Raw genomic sequence first — 19671 nt, 5'->3', positions numbered from 1 at the left:
AAAGTCAGTTCGGCACAGACTTTCGCACAAGTGTGGCAGTTTAGAAGACGCTGTGCACATCTGTCTTCAGGCAGGTATTTTGATTAATTTTTAAATTGAATACGGCAGCTGACAAAAGCAGATGATACTAAATCTCTTTTTCAGTCACTGATGTAAATTCAACTCAATGCTCTCTCTTCTTTTACACTGTAATTCCAGTTTGGACATGGCCCTTAGAGTGAATCTCTCAACCACGAGCATTTCCGTTTAATTGTTTTGGTCTGTGGGGGATTTCCTCCCTTTCTCACGATATCCAAAGTTACTGAACCATGCTCTACAGGAATCACTTGATAAAACTGACATTTTTTTGAGATTTTCAAAGTTGACTTGAATCAATATAACATCTTCAAAACATATAAACCAGCTACAGGTTCTTCTCCCCCCACTTCCAACTGGAATGGAAAAGATTTTAGTTGTAGACAGATGCTAAGCTCATATGCAGAGTTCTAAACCAAAAAACAAATGTCTGACAGAAGATTTCTCTTCTCCTCTTGGTTTAGCAGGAGAAAGGTGCTGCAGTGAAAGAAGGTGACATGAAAACAACCAGACCTCTGGAAAACAGCCACAAAACAGCAATTTCAGACAAATATTTATTAGAGGAAACTGGCCATGACAAGAAGGACCAATAAAGAAATACAATACACATGTGCACTTCAATACACAGCAAACTACAACACAGGATACTGTAAATACATTTACAACACCCACCTGATTATTTTGATACACATGTAGATCATTTCTGGGATCACATGCTGTCTGGTCAGCACATGCAGAAGTTTCTTGAAGAGGACAGCTGTCTAAACAATGCTTCTTTGCATCATTTTACTCGCGGTCATTTTCTTTTTAGTAGTACCAAGATATTCCGAAATAAAAGGCTCTTTTCTTTCAAAAAACAATTTTGAATGTATAGTTCTAGCAACTAATGCTTAACCTGAGAATTCTTGCAGCAACTTTATTTAACCTGCATTATGCATGTAACCAGCGTTTTCCTGAATCTCTTCATTTGCTGTCTGATAACCTTGATATACTTGCCACAGTTAAACTTTTCATTAGCTTTTGCAGCAAAGGCTGCCTTAAAAAAATCAATGAACTTTATTCCCTGTCCTTCACCACCTCTGACTGCAAGAAAGCTACATTCTCGCACAATAAAGCAAACAGTGATACTAATTTAAACATGCACAAAATCTGCCTGGAACAGAAACTGGCACTTGAGTAGTGCTTTGCATGTCAGATATACATTTTTCTCATTTCATATGTGGTGAAAATGAGTCCCAGAAGTGACTTGCCAAAGTGAGTGGCAGACAAGTCTAAATCCAACCAATGTTCATTGCTCCAGACCATGCTACCATTAGACAGTTAAAATGTGCTCCTAGTTCTCCTTGCACTATTCTTTGTGTTTTATCAGACGTTCACCTGCTTCTCGTACACTTCTTGGTCTGCCTCATTTTGATTCCCAAAACAATGTTAGGGAAAGTTATAGAAAGCTTTTTGCTGCTCCTTCTCTTACCAGTCTGCATTCAATACCATTTCATTACTAAATAAATGTATTTTTATTGAGATTGTGAAACCATAATGTAAAAGAGAGAAAAGATATTAGCCAAGCAAAAGTTGTACTTAGCATCCAAGTCGTCCCATAACACGTTGGTACATTATAGAGGTTTTAAGTATGATTTGCTGCCACTAACTTTCACAATGTTAGCTCCCGCTTTTAGTGTAAGCCCCAGTTATTTGTAGTGTTGCTGAGACAAGCTATCAAAACAATGAATTTGAAATAATTAAATTCTAAAATTAAATAGGCAGCTATAGCACTTATAAAATGTACACACAAGGAAAAAGCTGTTTCAGATTATATTCGTAACAGAAATGGCAGCTGTTGCAAAGAAGAGTGAAAAAGGACAATCTATGCTGCATCAAAACAAAAATAGAATGCTGCTGGATGAGCAAATATACTCTGATGCACAGCTGTCAATACAAGATGTGGACGGATTAAGCCTCACAGCCAAGTCTGGCCAGGAAAACGATGTTATGAAGATGACATTCCAGGGAGATTTCTGTAGCCAATGCCTACATTCCACGGCAGATTTTATTATCTCCCAAAGGAAATATATGGCAAAGAGCTGTTAAGTAAAAAGCAACATAAAGGTACAGTAAGAACCTCAAGAGTTACAAATACTAGAGTTAAGAACTGACTAGGCAACCACACACCTCATTTGGAACTGGAAGAACACAATCAAGCATCAGAAGACACAAAAAGACAATTAAAAAATACAGCGGTAAACAAAAATAAGAGCATTTTTCTTCTGCAAAGTTTCAAAGCTGTATTAAGTCAATGTCCAGCTGTAAACTTTTGAAAGACTAGCTATGATGTTTTGTTCGGGATAACAAACAACCTCTATTTCAGAAAAGTTTTGAGCATGAGCTTTCGTGAGCACAGACTCACTTCATCAGATGCTAGTCTTGGAAATCTGCAGGCCCTGCAGATTTCCAAGACCAGCATCTGATGAAGTGAGTCTGTGCTCACGAAAGTTCATGCTCAAAACTTTTCTGTTAGTCTATAACAATAGATGCTGTAAATGAAGTCCTCAACTGAAACTTTAAAGGGCGCGATCCATAGTCTATGCAGACTGAAGGATGCCTACTAGTCTATAAGGTGCCACAGGACCCTTCGTTGCTGTTACAGATCCAGACTAACACGGCTACCCCTCCGACACACTATTTCTGAACCATTCATAACTGTATGGTTCTACTGTGCTGCAAACTGGCAGACACTATATATGAGCAGTATTTGGGTTGCACAGATAAGCCAGAACTGGAGTTGAATAGAGAAAAATATTTGTTTTCTATCTGCTTAATTAGACACTCACACTGAATGCTCAACTGAGGTAGATATACTAACAGGTACATGTGCTTAAAAACATACAACCAACCCACCTTCCAAGCAGGAATCTGAAAGGGAGAGATTTGGGAATGGTGTGCAGACTATTTAATGCTTGTGTTCTTCCTCTAGTATGTACTGGGAATTTCACATGGGACCATGAAAAGATCAGTGCAGAGTGTTACTCTGGTTACTGTTACTTTTTCATTGTATCCTTGTCCCCCACCCCCACCCATCCCCACAGCCTGGCCCATACCCATTTACTGTCTTCTACTTTGACAGTAAGCTCATATGGGCATATTTTCTTTTCTTTGTACTGCACCAAGCCCAGTGGGGACCTGGGCAGGGCTGCTAAGCACCATGGTAATACCAGTAATAAAAGACAGAGTTATTAGACTTATTAAGTTCTGTCTCTACTAACACTTCTGAAGACAGACTGAATGGTATTTCACAACACTTCCCGCAAGCTTTTTCTGTGCAAGGAATTTTATCAAGCTGCTCTGGGTGGGAGCCCTGCTGTAGACAGGGGTCTGGTGGCATCAGACTACTGCAGTTGGACTAGTGAATTTAAAACACTGCAAACAGTGACCTTTTTTAGACGACCCTCCGTTGTCCATAAGGCCCTTGCAGTCCCAACTGAGCCCAACAGAACCTGAGGAAGCTGAGTGGCACCTGAGCTGCAGAGAGTCACTCAGTCCCATGGAAGGGATTTTAAGCGATGAGCACAAATCCATCACAATAAAATTAAAGACAGCAGCAACAGCATCTGTAACAGTGCTCCACTGAGTTTGCTGAAAGAATATCTTCTATCCAATTCTGGATATTCACAAGGCCTGGGTGGGACAAATGATCACCAATTCTGCAGAAAAAGTGAATTTCAAGATTCTTCAACAGCTATTTAGCAGCTGTGAACACTGCATGGGGCCATTTCACTGCAAGATGAAGGTCACCAGAGAGAACTTCAGATTATTAGCTAGGTGCTGAAGAAGATGCTTCTGTGTGCTAAAAAGTTTATGTTCTACATTTAGCAAATAGGAGCATTAATTTTTTCTAACAAAGCAAGGACTGTGAGCCACAAACTGTTGAGCACCTAGATAACAGAAATCCCCACAAAGCAACCTAGAAGAAGAAACATTTTAAAGGAATATAATAATTAAATAGTAAACAAATAATGCATATAACTTCTTCTGCCTTTCACTGGGAACTATCAGCTCAAATGGAAGGGTTTATTGCTTAAACTCCCTTATCCACCAAAAAGGTAAAACCATTTAAATATAAATGTTAATAAACCAAGTTCTAATAGCAATCAGCCATTCTGAAGTGCACACCCCTCCACAGTTGGAGCACTTGTTGCATGGCAGAAGGCATTCAGGCATTTATCCTGTCAGTTTATTGCTACAATACAGCATTGGAACATTATGATTTCCTATATTAATATAAACAAAGCTGAACTCCTACTCAAAACTACAGAAATTAAAACAAAATGAATCAAATTCATTATCACAAACCAAAACTTCAACCTATTTTAAATAAAGAACTGTTGTACTAAATTCAAGCCTGGTATAAGTAGAGATTTACTACAGCTGCCTCCTTGTACTTAAACTGTTCTTCTTAAATGCACAACACTGATAAAATGTAAATACTTATGCTTTACTAAATGCCTCTCCACTTCACACCCCTCTGCACACGACACTGGCTTTAAAAAAATGTCAGGTGTTATATTTTAGGAACTAATCTGATATACCATGAAGCAGATGAAAGCGATGCATGTTTTGGAACCATGCTTAAATTGTTTGTTACATTACCAATCAGATTTCAGCTCTTGCATCTCAGTGCTCCTCCCAGAATGGTTTTTCATTTGAACAACAAATTCTGATTGTAATGTAGTATAGAAGCTTTTCAATATAAATACAAAGCTTATCCAAGATGCAACTCAACGGCCCTAGCCTGATTTCAAATGGTGACTGTAATGACATGGACATTACCAGAACAATTATTTGGATGAGATGGTTCAAAAATGTCTGAAACAGTAATAGGAAGGTAATACAAACAAAATTGCACCATAATTTGAGTCCAAATGGCACTTCAGAGGTATGAGAATTAAAAATTAACATTACTTACCACACAGATGCATAGCATCTGATGCATATCCTAAGGGGAAGGAGGCTAAAATACATTATTAAACACAGGAGAGAACATACGCAAAACACAAATAAAACAGACACGACTAAACTGTCAATCAAAAATCTGGACTCAGTTTGAAGATTAATTTCTGACTGGTATTTCTCAGTGAAACTATTTCCAAAGCATCTGCTCATTTAATGGGTTATTCAGATGGTCATTCTGACAAGCGATGGGAAAAAAAAACAGTTACCTCGGTGCAGTAACTATGTTCTTTGAGATGTCTGTAGGAGCCGGGCTCGTCCCAGTGCTGCAGATCGGAGACTCTTCTAGCTGTATTCAGCCAGTCTGCGAATGCCCTGACACTCCGTTTGCGCTCTTTGGATCACATACGCAGACCAGCTCAAGCCCTTTCCTTGAAACCTCTCTGGAACCCGAAAAACAGACAAGGCAGACTCCAAAGTGAGGAGGAGGATGGATAGTGGAGCACCCGTGGCGGGGCAGGGGAGGGAGATGGACATCTCGAAAAACAATAGTTACTGCGCTGAGGTGAGTAACTTCGCTTTCCTCTTTGAGAGATGTCCCCAGGGGTGCTCCACTGTAGGTGACTGACAAGCAGTTCCCCACTGACTAGGAAAGGGGTGAAGGAGTCACCGTGCAATTGACATGGAGAGGACTGCTGAGGCCAGCAAAGTGTCTGCGGCCCATTGGGTCTGGATCATGTAATGCCTCATGAAAGGGACATGGGATGACCAGGTAGCCACTCTGCAGATGTCTCTGAGGGGAACTCCCTGCAGGCAGGCCACAGAAGCTGCCATTGCTCGTGTGGAATGAGCTTGTACCTGAGTTGAAAAAGGCACCCGCTGGAGGCGTAACACTGGATGATACACCCCCCGTGTTGAGATGAGAGGGATTCACCCTTGGAGTGTTCTGCCAGGGAGACTAGCAGTCTGTCTGTCTTTTACACAACGATTTGGCTTGGTCTATGTAAAAGGCAAGTGCTGTGTGCACGTCCAAAGAATGCAGCACCATTCCGTGTGGCAATGCGTGTGGCTTAGAATAAAAAGCAGGTAGCACCATTGGTTCATTGATGTGAAAGTCTGAACAAACTTTTGGAAAGAAAGCTGGGTAATGTCTGAGGGTCGCTCCGTCCTTAGTGAAGGCAATGCATGGAAGTCCCGCCACAAGTGCTGGCATCTCGCTAACTCTACATGTGGATGTGATGGCAAGGAGGAACACTACCTTCACAGTAAGTAACTTGAAGGAAGTAGTAGCCAGTGGTTTCAAGGGTGACTTCATTAATGCCCAGACGATTACATCCAGACTCCAAGGAGAAGTTGGTTTACCTAGGAGGATACATATTTGTGAGTCCCTTGAGAAATCTTTTGGTAATTGGACGGGTGAATACCAAAACCCCTTCAACATGACCTCTAAATGCCGTAACGGCTGCCAGATGCGCTCTCAGGGAGGTTAATGCCAACATTTACTATGTAGTCTAGGATAGTCTGGAGAAGAGATGACAATGGGTCAATGTGATGCCCTGAGCACCAGACCACAAATCTGTGTCACTTGGAAAGGTAAGTAGTTTTCGTAGTTTGTCTTGTACTGCACATTAAGATGTCCCTGACTTGTGCAGAGTAGGTGAGTTCGGAGCCATGGAACCAATAGAAGCCAGGTTGCGAGGCATAATGTCTGTGCCTCCGGATGTTGCAGGGTTCCTTGATTCTGAGTAGGAAGGTCCAGAAGGAGGGGGAGGGAACTGGGTGGGGAGTACGGCAACATTCGCTGTAGAAGAGCAAACTAACATTGTCAAGCCCATGTGGGGGCCACTAGTATCATAATGGTGCTCTCTGTCCTGACCATGTGCAGCTCCTTGGGAATTAGCACTCGGGGGGCGGGGGGAGGAGGAGACGACACAGGACAGAGGGACGTTCCGCAGTAATAAGAATGTGTCACCCAACAATCTGCACCCCACTCTTGCTCTGGAACAATACTGATGACACTTGTTGTGACAGGTGGAGAACAGATCAACAAGGGGAGTGCCCCAATGATGGAACAAGGAATGAACCACTCTGTCACTGAGTTCCCATTTGTGATCCCGTGTGAAGTGTCTGCTCAATGACTCTGCAGATCCATAATTGAGCCCAGGTAAGTAAGGTGCCACAACTGTGGTGTCATTGAGAATGCACCACTTCCAAAGCTGGAATGACTCTGCACAGAGGGGGCATGAGTGAGCTCCTCCCTGGTGACTAACATAGTACATTGACTGTGGAACACTGGATGTGCTGTTGGAAATGTTGACAAGTCCCAGTGATGGTTCTGAGTTCCAACAGGTTGATGTCTAGGTGGCGCTCCTGAGGGGAGCGGTGCCCCTGAATAGACAGATTGCCCATGTGGACTCCCCAGCCAAGTAGGGAAGCGTCCGTATTGATGAGCCAGGAATGTTGCCTGGGATGAAAGGGAACCCTAGACAACAGATTCTTCCTGCTTTGCCACCAGTGGAGAGAGGAAAGGACCATGGGTGGAGGTGCCAATAAGCTGCAGAGATTGTAGTGCGCGCTGTTGTAGATTACTGCCACACAATGCTGCAATGATCATAGGTGGAGTCTGGCACGTTGCACAACGAATGTTCTGGCTGCCCTACAACCCATGAGTTTGAGACATGTGACCACTTGGACTGTAGGGCTTCCCCTGAAGTGGTAGGCAGGCAAGCCCCGATGAATTCCAGCTCCTGGTTGGGCTGAAGGGTAGACTTCTGCTCACTGACAAGACAACCCAGGGAGTGGAACACAGTCCTTGTGGTATGTATCATCTGTGCCGTCTCCAAAGGAGAGGGCCCCTTAAGGAGACAGTCATCCAGATAGGGGAACATCATGGCCCCTTGCTGATGAAGATGAGTGGTGACCACTGCCAGAGTCTTGGAGAACACTCCAGGACCTGTAGAAAATCCAAATGGGAGGACCCTGTACTGAAAATGATCCTTTTTTACAGTGAAATGAAGAAAACATTTGTAAGCCAGATGGATAGTTATGTGAAAGTACGCATAATTAAAGTCAAGAGTGGCAACCCACTTGTTGAGATTTAAGATTGGGATTATCAAGGCCAAGGTCACCATCTTGAAATTCTGCTTCCGCACATAGCGACTGAGCAGGCATAGGGCCAGTATTGGTCTCCAATCACCATTCTTTTCCTGAGTAAGGATGTAATGGGAATAGCAGCCTTTGCCTCAGAACTCATTGGGAACTTTCTCCACCGCCCCTATGGATAGGAGATAGCTCAGCTCCTCACACAGTAATGTCTCAAGACAGGGGTCCCTGAAAAGGAACTGGGTGGGTGGTGTGGGAGGTGGGATGGCAGTGAACGAAATCACATATCTGGTTTTGACTAAAGGTCCAGAACCCCCGTCGGTGGTGATGGAGGCCCACTGATGGAAGAAGGGCTGTACTTGGTGGTGGAACAGAGCGGGAAGATGGCAAGTGGCGTTGGCAATGTTGCTGCTCTCAACCAACAAGTCAAACTTGCTGCCTGTTGGACAGTGATGACTGGTTACGCACGCCTTGGTTTCTGCGGTGTTTCCAGCTGTTGAGAGCAGGACCGATTAAGCCTAGCAGATTGTTGAAACTGCAGCCTACAGAATCCATCATCATCATGTCTGTGGTATGGGTTGTAGCAGTGCCTCCTATAGGGAGCGGTATACATGCTCAGAGTATATCGCGTAGTTCGCAAGTCCTTGCTCAAGTGAACGACTGTCGGTATAGTCAGCAAACTACTTTTTAAATCAAAGAGTAGATCTTTGATTTTCACTTGTAGCTCTTTGGGTATGGCGGAAGCCTGTAGGTATGAGGCCCACCGCATAACCACTGTGGTTGCAGTGGCCCTTGCTGCTGTGTCTGCTACATCCAAGGCCAGATGAGCCACTGCCCTGGGTGTGGTGTAGCCCTCAACTACATGCTTCATAATCGGTCTCTTAGATTGAGGTAGGTAGTCTACAAGGGGTATCAACCTGGTGTAGCTGTCAAAATCATGATTGGAGAGCAGAGCCACAGTTCACTATACAGAGAAGCAGGGTCGCTGAGGAGAACAGCTTCCTGCCAAAGATACCTAAGCATTTAGCGTCCTTATCTGATGTTGCCCCCCTGAACTGTGGTATGCGTGACCTATGCAAGGCAGCATCTGCCACTAGCAAACTGGGCTGTAAATATGTGAACAAGAACTCCACCCCCTTAGGATAGAAAAAGTATTTCTTGTTGAGCCTCTTGTTGATAGGGGGAACTGAGGAAGGGGTCTGCCATATGTCATCAGCTGCCTCCATAATGTCTTCTCCCAGGGGGATGGCTACCCTAGAAGAATGAGCTGATTGTAAATTTTTTAGGAACCTACGTCTCTTCTTGCACTTCAGCCAGTGGAATGTCCTGGCTGATAGACACTTTTCAAAAGAACACTGAAATTCTTTAAATCATCTGGAGGGGAAATGTCAGGGGATGAGGAGGACTGGTCCATATGAGATACAGGAGGCCCTTATTCCTTTGCATCCAATGCCAGCATGATGGAGACTGCAGCGGCAGAGACAGGATCAGAGCTAGCGACAATCAGGGAGAGGCGTAACCCACAGTAGAAGAGGCCCATGATCGAGACCTGCCTGTTGACTCCCTCCTAGGGGAGTACCTGTAAGAGGAGTAGTAATACTGACAGTCTTCATCGTGAGAGATGCTAGAGTGGCAGGAATGTGGCAAGTCACAGAATCACAGGGCTGGAAGGGACCTCAGGAGGTGATCTAGTCCAGCCCCCTGCTTCAAGCAGGATCAACCCCCACTAAGTCATCCCAGCCAGGACTTTGCCCAGCCGGGACTTAAAAACCTCGAGGGATGGAGAATCCACGACCTCTCTAGGCAACGCATTCCAGTGCTTCACCACCCACCTGGTGAAGTAGTTTTTCCTAATATCCAACCTACACCTTTCCCTCTTCAACTTCTGACCATTACTCCTTGTTCTGCCATCCGACACCACTGAGAACAGTTTCTCACCCTCCTTTTCAGAGCTCCCTTTCAGGAAGTTGAAGGCTGCTATTAAGTCACCTCTAAGTCTTCTCTTCTGTAAACTAAACAAGCCCAAATCCCTCAGCCTATCCTCATAGGTCTTGTGCTCCAGACCCTTAATCATTTTTGTTGCCCTTCGCTGAACCTGCTCCAGCAAATCCACATCCTTTTTATACTGGGGGCCCCAAAACTGGACACAATATTCTAGATGTGGCCTCACCAGTGCCGAATAAAGAGGAATAACTACTTCTCTAGATCTGCTTGAAATGCTCTTCCTAATGCACCCTAGTATGCCGTTAGCCTTCTTGGCTACAAGGGCACACTGTTTACTCATATCCAGCCTTTCATCCACCAGAACCCCTAGCTCCCTTTCCATCGTACTGCTGCTGAGCCAGTCGATCCCCAGCCTGTAACAATGTTTGGGATTCTTCCGCCCCAGGTGCAGGACTCTACACTTCTCCTTACTGAACCGCATCAGATTTCTTTTGGCCCAGTCCTCCAATTTATCCAGGTCCCTCTGGATTCTCTCTCCTCTCCAACAAATCTACCTCTCCCCCCAGTTTTGGATCATCCGCAAACTTGCTGAGGGTGCAATCCAGTCCCTCATCCAGGTCATTTATAAAGATGTTGAATAATACCGGCCCCAGAACCGAGCCTTGAGGCACTCTGCTTGAAACAGACCACCATCCAGATATTGAGCCATTGATCTCCTGTGCCAGTACCAGGATGAGTGTCTGATGGGAAGAGAACGCTCACATCCTGGATGACAGCAACAGGGAAGGCAACCTGTATCTGTGGCGTGCCCTGTCCTCATGTGTTGGGGTCAAGAAGGCAGATGGCAGCCTGCGTACCTCATAATACTGAGGGCTACAACTTTCCCATCTGCAAGAGTGTGGAGGGGGCGACCTCAGTGCTGATACTGCTGGAGAGAAAGTTGTTGATGGCGACCGAGGGCTAACACTTCGGTGCTGTGACTTGGTCAGTGCCTTTCTCGGTGCTGTCTCACGTGGAACTCCCGGTGCTCACAGCCTGGCACAAGGAGGCCGGAACTGGTGCTGTGGCCCTTGGTGGGCCCAATGACTGTACCGTAGCTGGTGCCAAGGATACCGGTGGTGCAGACACACTAGGAACTGAGTGCTTGGGAAGAGTTATCTGCACTCTCTGTTCTGAGGCCTTCGGGCCTGAAGGTTACAGTTCCACCGGCATGTGCATTGCTGTCTTGCTGCTCCCAGCCACCTTAGAGCTCAAAGAGGTGAAGGTGGGCTTCAATGTAATGTCAGGTGTGCTCTGTGATGGGGGAAAGCAACAACCTTGTCAGCGAAGACTTGGTTTTCTTAGCAGGAATGGCTGTTGAAGAGGAAGCCCTGCACTTATGTTCAAGCTGCTCTGACCCCTTCACATTCACATCAGGGTAAAGCTGAAGGGCCTTTTCGAACAAGATCATCTTGAGGTGCATCTCCAGATCACGCCATGCCCTGGCCATTAGTTTAGAGCAATGCTGGCACTTTTGAGGGATATGACCTTCTCCCAGGCAGCGTATGCACACAGAATGACCATCTGAGGCAGGCATAGCTTTGCAGCACCATTCACATCTCTTACACCCTTGTGAACTAGGCATGGTCCTGGCCAATCATGGTGGTTATATAAGTAAAAACCATTGTACTGCAACTTTTAAGTATAAACTGAGTCTCATGACTTCAAAACACAGAGCGGCAGTTATCTCCATCTGCAGCCTGGGGTGGTTGAGGGGAACAGGCTTGAGATGGTCTGTGCACATGATCAAAAGAGTGCAAACAGACACCGTAGCAGCACATGTGCAGACTGTCTTGATACAGCTAGACAAGTCACTGATCTGCAGTACTGGGACAAGCCCAGCACCTACAGTGGAGCACCCACGGGACATCACTCGAAGAGGTTAATTTTATATAAGCATATTATATATAACACGCAAAGGCTTTCCCCTCTTCTTTTCATTTCACAAGCATCTGCATTCTTCACAAAGGACCAAAACAGCATTTGTGATCATTGACTGAGCAGTGATTTGTGCACAATTTAGCATCACAGGGAAGTAGAGGGACCACAAGTAGTGGTATCACACTCCTGTGCAAAAGTAGAGAGGTACAAGGTTGCACTGACTACACCAGCAGAAGTGCATCCACTTGGCCAGGTAGGCCCGATGTGTAGATGGCTTGCAGCTGCTTAGGAGAACCCACTGCACTGGCCCTGCGCAGGCCTGCTCAGCAGGATTCAACCACGAAGCTGCCATGCCATGGGATGCATGCAGAGACTGAAGGTCCAGATTTTGAAGGTGGCTATGTTTCTGCATGATGAGCTTCAGCAACAGGGGAACCCAAATGGGTGGCAGCACAGAGAGCTCCATCAGCATGGGGTACCAATGCTGGCAAGCCCACGCTGGGGCTACAAGAACTACATCCACCCTGTCCCTGTGAACCTTGAGAAGCACCTTGTGCACAAGGGAAAATGGAAGGAAGGCACAGATCAGTCTGGGGTTCATGGAATGAAGAAAGCATCTACTATGGAGCCCAGGCTCAGGCCCTGGAAAGAGCAGAATGCAGGACACTTGGGTTGCTCTGAGACACGAAGAGGTCCAGCTGGGCTAAGCCCCAATTTCTGAAAGTTGAGTGGAGGATGTCCACGTGAATAGACCACTAGTGGGCAAAGAAACAGCAACGCTTTGCCACCTGATTCTGGACCCCCAGGAGGTAGGATGCCTCCAGGTGAATGCAGTGGGCTATGCAAAGCTCCCACAGGTGCAGAGCTTCTGAGCAGAGCAGGGAGGAGCACTTCCCCTCTGCCAATTGACATAATACCTGGCTGTCGTATGGTCTAACATTACCATCAAACAATGGCCACAGAAACGAGGTAGACACGCCAGACAAGCAAGGCATACAGCCCAAAGCTTGCACACATTGATGTGGACAGAAAACTCCTCCACTGTCCACATTATCCGAGTGGAACTGAGTAGTGGGTACAAGTGACACTCTGGGACTCAAGGTCGAGCTCTTCCATTTCAAACTTTATTTTATTAAAATAAATCATCTCTGAAGAGTTTAATAACCTGATTTAGACACTTCTAAAGTGAAAGTATCCAATCTTCTAGTCAGGCCTGCTACTTTGATATATTGTATCGAAACTCTATGGATGGGGAACGAATGCATTCTGCTTTAGCATAGCTTCAGACTATCCAGAGCTGCATACTCCCACTGTCCTCCCGCAGGCCATTCGAGGAAAGCTCAGGTCAGATACAGTATATTGTTCCACAGAGTATTCTATTCATTTCCCCAGTGTTCATCTGGACATACTGAGCTAGGAGAAGGCTGTCACTTGGTCATGGTCATACACACAATGGAACAGTGACTCAGTTTGGAATATACCCTAGAATCCTCCAATTTGTTACTACTCTCCTGCATCTCAATCCCCTACCCTGAGCTTCCTTCTGCACCCAACCTCCATTCCAGACCCTGCAGCCCCTCCATAGAACAGTGTGGCCTTTGACCCCTTCCCAAAATCTAGGATTACACCCTCATTCCCTCCCCCAAATCAAAGTTAATGCCCACCCCTGCTCTAAGGATTCCTTGACAGGAGGTGTGTAGATGAATGAATTCCTTACGGAAAGTGTGCTGTGAATAAGAAATGCATTTTTACTTGGACCTTTTCAAAATTATTTTAAGTAATAAGCTCAGCAGCTTGACTTTGGCAAAATAGGAGGCTTCAGACATCGGCTCTCCCATGCTCCATTGGCTCTAACAAAAACGCTATTAATGAAGCTGCTAAACAAAAAGCAATGGAATCAGATTAAACATTACACCTGACTTGACTCATGCTTCAGTGTTTTGCTGAATATGGATAAGATTAATCACGTGCCTGAATTTAAGCATGTGAGTGTTTTGCTGAATCATTAACTGTAAAATGCAGGGATGAGCCAATGTTTTACACTGGCCGGGCCCCACATTTCATCCCTGCAAGTAGCAGCCCCCTGCACCTCCAACAAGTCTAATGTAATCCAAACCAATGGCAATTTCAGTTATGTTCATATAAAAAACCCTTTCAGCACACGTAAGAAAAGTACGTAGAATGTAAAAACTTTATTAATTGGTATATAAATGTGATTACACACACTTAAAAGCAGTAACATTTCAATATTTAAGGATATGGATATGCCTCAGACGTGACAGCCAGTCATGCTGTGCCCCCTTTCGATATTTCATGCCCCCACAAGAGGGCATGTCCCCCACTTCGCTCACCACTGGTATAATGATCATTCAACATGGCATGTATGTATTGCACATAACCAAAAGTACAGAACCAAAATAAAGTTTTGAATTTAGGATGGCACTTGAGTCTCCTGCTGGCAGCCATCATCTACTGGAAGAGGACACCTTAGCAAATGGAATCTAATGTCAGAACTCCCCATGCTGCTGTAACACCAACACTACAACACCTGCTTTATAGTGCTTTCATTAGTAGATCGCGACACAGTTTACAAGTCAGAGAAAAGAGAAGTTACTCACCGTAGTAACGATGGTTCTTCGAGATGTGTCCCCGTGGGTGCTCCACGATAGGTGTCGGACTCGCCCCAGCGCCGCAGGTCAGATCTTTTCAGCAGTTTCTGCCGGACCGTGCATGCGCCGGCACGCGCCGCTCCCTTGCGCGCTCCCGGCCGCGTGCGCGATCCGGTCCCCGCCAGTTCCTTGACCAACCGCCTCGGATGCTCCTGAAAAATACTAAACAGAGATCCGAAGCAGGGAGGATGGGCGGGTGGTGGAGCACCCACGGGGACACATCTCGAAGAACCATCGTTACTACGGTGAGTAACTTCTCTTTCTCCCTCGAGTGTCCCCGTGGGTGCTCCACGATAGGTGACTACCCAGCAGTAACCCAAGAAAGGAGGTGGTAATCGGGTTATGTGCAGCTTGTCCCTGAGAGGACCACTGTCGAGAGAAGGGTATCCTCTTGGAATACCCTGTGAAGGGCATAATGCTTGGCGAAGGTGTCATAGGAAGACCAGGTCGCCGCTCTGCAAATGTCTTTTAGAGGAATGCCCTTGAAAAAGGCTGTTGATGCCGCCACCGCCCTAGTGGAGTGAGCCCTAGGCGGGGACAGTAAAGGAGTCTAAGTTCGTAGCACATTCTTATGCAGGATACGATGTGCTTCGAGATTCTCTGTGAAGAGAGACCTTCTCCTTTTGATTTGGGAGCGAGTGAGACAAGGAGTCTATCCGTTTTCCGGAAGGACTTAGTCCTGTCTATATAGAAAGCCAGCGCCCTCCTCACGTCCAGGAGGTGTAGGCGCGCCTCTTTGTTGGAGTTATGAGGCTTTGGATAAATGAGGGTAAAACTATAGGTTCGTTAATATGAAACTCTGAAGAAACTTTGGGAACAAAAGCTGGATGCAGCCGTAAGGTTACCGCCTCCTTGGAAATTACTGTGCAGGGTGGCGTTGCCATAACTGCTGCAAGCTCGCTCACCCTGCGAGCTGACGTGATTGCAAGAAGGAAGGTCATCTTTATCGTAAGGAGACAGAGGAAAACCGTGGCTAAAGGTTCAAACAGTAGTCCCTATAGCGCATTAAGCACCAAGTCCAAGCTCCACGAAGGTGGAAGCGGTTTCTGAGGGGGGAATAGGTTTACCAGCCCTTTGAGGAACCTGGTAGCCATGGGATGGGCAAACTCCGTGTGCCCTTCCTCTTCATGTCTGAAACCCGATATAGCGGCAAGGTGGAACTTCAACGAGGATAGGGAGAGTCCGCCTCTCTTGAGGTCCAGTGAATACTCTAGTATTACAGGTATATGTGCAGCAAGGGGGGCTAATTGCTTGGTAGAACACCATGCAGTTAATCGAGTCCATTTTTGCTTATAAGGCTTGCTGGTGGAAGTCCTCCTGCTACTTTCTAGGACTTGTTGCACTCCCTCCGTACGCGTGCTCTCTAGGGAGCTGAGCCATGGATTAACCATGCTTGCAGTCACAGGCCTCAGGAGTGTGGATGCACTATGGACCCCTGGGCTTGCATGAGCAGATCCGGCGCCACCGGGAGGGGCATCGGTGGATGGTCCGACATGCGCAGGAGTAAGGGGAACCATTGCTGTCGATCCCACGTTGGGACTATGAGGATCATTCGGGCTCTCTCTCTCCTGGCTTTCTGCAAGACTTTGTGGATAAGCACTGTGTGAGTAAAGGCGTAGAGCAGGGGGCCCCCCCTCCATGAGATTGTGAATGCATCCCACCCCCCGTTCCCAGTCCTGCCCTGGAGCAGTATTGTGGGCACTTCTTGTTGTGTTGAGTGGCAAACAGGTCTATTTAGGGAAATCCCCATACGTGGAAAATCGGTCGTAGCAGATCAGAACGTATCTACAACTCGTGTGTGAGTGCGACGCGCCTGCTCAGCTAGTCTGCCTTCACGTTGTGAGCGCCTGGTAAATACGAGGCTTTCAAGGTTATATTGTTGGCAATGCACCAGTTCCACAAATCGGACTGCTTCCGCACATAAGGCACGGGACCGAGCTCCTCCTTGCCAATTTATATAAAACATGGTGGAGGTATTGTCTGTACTGATTCTGACTACTTGCCTTGTATACGGTCTCGAAAGTGTTTGCAGGCGTTGAACACTGCTCTGAGCTCCAGTATATTTATGTGCAGTGACTGTTCCGTGGAGGACGAACAGTCTTTGCGTCACCTTTTCGCCCATGTGTGCTCCCCACCCTATGTGGGAGGCGTCGGTAGTGAGAAAAACAGATATTTGTGGTTGGTGAAAGGGCACCCCTGTTAGCATGTTCTTGGGGTTCACCCACCATTGCAGGGATCTGCGCACCTCTGTCATGGGCGACACCACCCTATGGACAGTGTGTGCTGCCGGTTTGTAGATGCTTGCCAGCCAGTGCTGCATGCTGCGCCTATGCAATCGGGCATTCTGTACCACAAACGTTGCTGCTGCCATGTGGCCCAGCAGCTGTAAGCACGTCAGAACCGGCACCGTAGGGCTGAAGGTGATGACTTCCACGAGGGAACCAATGGCGCGAAAGCGGGCATCTGGTAGATAAACCCTTGTTGTGATGGAATTTATACGTGCCCCTATGAACTCTATGTCCTGTGCGGGGTCTATCTTTGATTTTGCCAGATTGATGACCAGGCCCAGCGAAGAGAACGTGTCTGCTGCGACGAGTATCATGCGAAGCACGTCCTCCTTCGAGGCCCCTTTCAGTAGGCAGTCTTTTTCCCCCCGCTCCCCCCAGATATGGGAATATAAACACCCCGTCTGTGCAGGTAGGCTGACACCACTGCCAAGGTCTTGGTGAAGACTCCGGGGGCCGAGGAGAGGCCAAACGGCAGAACCTTGTACTGAAAATGTTCTTTGCCTACCATAACCCGGAGAAAACACCTGTGAGCCGGGTGAATAGTTATGTGGAAATACGCGTCTTGTAAGTCGAGGGCTGTGAACCAATCTCCATCGTCCAGTGCCGTTAAGTATAGAGGCAACTGTGATCACCCGAAAGCACTGCTTGCGCAAGTACCAGTTGAGGCCTCGAAGATCTAGGATGGGCCTCCAGCCTCCTGTCTTTTTCTCTGTGAGGAAGTATCTTGAGTAGAACCCTTTCCCTCGGAGTTGCTCCGGCACTCTTTCCACTGCCCCTATAAGCATAAGATGGCCTACCTCCTGCTTGAGTCTCGCTTCGTGGGAGGCGTCCTTTAGGTGGGGTCTGGGTGGAGGTCGTGGCAGTGGGAGCAATTGGAAGGGAATCGTGTAACCCGTGGCTATGATCTCCAGCACCCATTTGTCTGTGGTGATCTTTTGCCACGGGTCGTAGAATGGTCCGAGGCGATGGTGGAACAGCAGCTTCGGATGACATTGCGCGATGGTAGTGATAGTGCAGCCCTTGATCTGTGTGTCAAACTTGTGGCCTTTGGCCCTGCCCCGAGGACATACGGCTCTGTTGAGAACGTCGCCTGGGAGTTCTGTACTGTTGGTGCTGTTGATGTTGCCCTTGCTTGTAGCCCCTGTGGTACTGGGGACGCTGTGGTTGATACTGCAAACAGCTTCTGCGTGTCTAAGGGGAGATCAAAGATCTTCGCCTGCAGATCCCTCGGGATACCCGATGTCTGGAGCCAGGACTCCCTGCTCATGACCACTGCCGTAGCTGTTGAGCGTGCTGCCGTATCCGCTACGACTAGGGCGATCTGAACTCCTGTCCTCGAGGCTGCGTAGCCTTCCTTCATGATGGCCTTGAGCACCGGCTTCATGTCCTCTGGAAGCGAGTCCATGAGGAAGGTTAACCTAGTGTAGTTGTCGAAATTGTGGTTCACTAGATGCGCTGCGTAATTTGCCATTCGCAACAGTAGTGTGGAGGAGGAGTAGACCTTTCTGCCGAACAGCTCTAGCTTCTTGGCATCTTTGTCTGTTCCCCCTTGTCTTGAATTGAGATGTCTTTGATCTTTGTTGCGATGACTCTACCACCAAGGAATTTGGTTGTGGGTGGCTGAACAGGAACTCCATGCCCTTCGCCGGCACAAAGTATTTCTTGTCCGCTCTCTTTTGGACAGGCGGAATAGTCGCAGGGGTCTGCCATATCGTAGTGACGGACTCCAAGATTGCTTCATCAAGCGGTATTGCTATTTTGGAGGAGGCCGGAGGTCTCAGATTTTTGAGGAGCTTATGGTGTTTCTGTTGCACCTCTGCTGTCTGGATGCCTTGCGTGAAGGTCACTCTTTTAAACAGCTCTTGAAACTGTTTGAGATCGTCCAGAGGATGGACGGCCCCTGAGGCCTTGGCCTCGTCAAGGGAAGATAGCGAGGAACCGCTAGGGTAAGCCTCTCTGGGTCCCGTTGACGGTGATACATCCTCTCGCTAGATACTTCCGAGGGAAAATCTCGGGGTTCCAGAATCAACTCCCCCTGAGATATCTCCGTTTCCGTCCCCGTCCGCAATTGCCCTCGGGGATATTGAAACGTCTGGGGAGATCTGTCCGTGGGAGTATGCCTGTGGTGTCTATGCCCCGCGTGATAGGGGCAACCATGGCAATACGGGCACTGTTCCGGAGATGGAGACCTGGACCACTCTGGAGGCGCATACCCCCTGCATCTGGGGGAGCAAAATCATCTGGGTGATTGGAGATAATGGAGAGACTGATTTGTGGCAGTACTCCAGGGGTTCAAAGCCCAGGAAGGGCGATGGTGGTCCCAGCCATGGTGATGCTGGCTGTAGGAACGGGGATGGGGGCTCAGGGTATACTGGAGGTGACCCCTGCCGCCTTGTTGGAGTCTGCAGCATAAGTGGAGGACTTAGAGCAAGTAGCCCTGCAGCCCTGTCTGGAGAAGGGCTGCGGTGCTGGGTTTTCTGTGCTGCCTTTCCCCTCCCCTGTGGGGCTGGCTCCGCCCCTTTCCACATCAGGGATCTCGGCCCCGCTGTCTGCACCACGCTCGGTCAGCTCCGCTGCGGTGCCGCGCAGGTGGTCTCCCCCGGTGCCTGCAGGCCACGTGCCTGCGAGCTCTGCACCGCCAGTTCCCCGGGGGTTGGTGCCGCTAGCTGTGGTGCCGCCGGTTCTGGCGCTTGCCTGGCCGCCACCCTACCTGCGGTGAGGGGCGGCTG

The 19671-nt window shown here is 47.5% G+C and overlaps 1 long non-coding RNA gene across 1 annotated transcript in view; it reads right to left on the bottom strand.

Moving 5' to 3' along the window:
• Positions 1 to 615: 615 nt before the first annotated feature.
• The window catches only part of LOC142001199 (uncharacterized), a 34250-nt gene continuing 15194 nt past the window's right edge, over positions 616 to 19671 (bottom strand). The window contains exon 3 of the long non-coding RNA XR_012642411.1: positions 616 to 2156. This is a non-coding gene — a long non-coding RNA (uncharacterized LOC142001199). The remainder of the gene's footprint in view (positions 2157 to 19671) is intronic.

Source organism: Carettochelys insculpta, chromosome 24 (assembly GCF_033958435.1).
Source record: "Carettochelys insculpta isolate YL-2023 chromosome 24, ASM3395843v1, whole genome shotgun sequence".
Classification (NCBI taxonomy): Eukaryota; Metazoa; Chordata; order Testudines; family Carettochelyidae; genus Carettochelys; species Carettochelys insculpta.
This window is presented reverse-complemented; position numbering and strand designations above follow the sequence as displayed.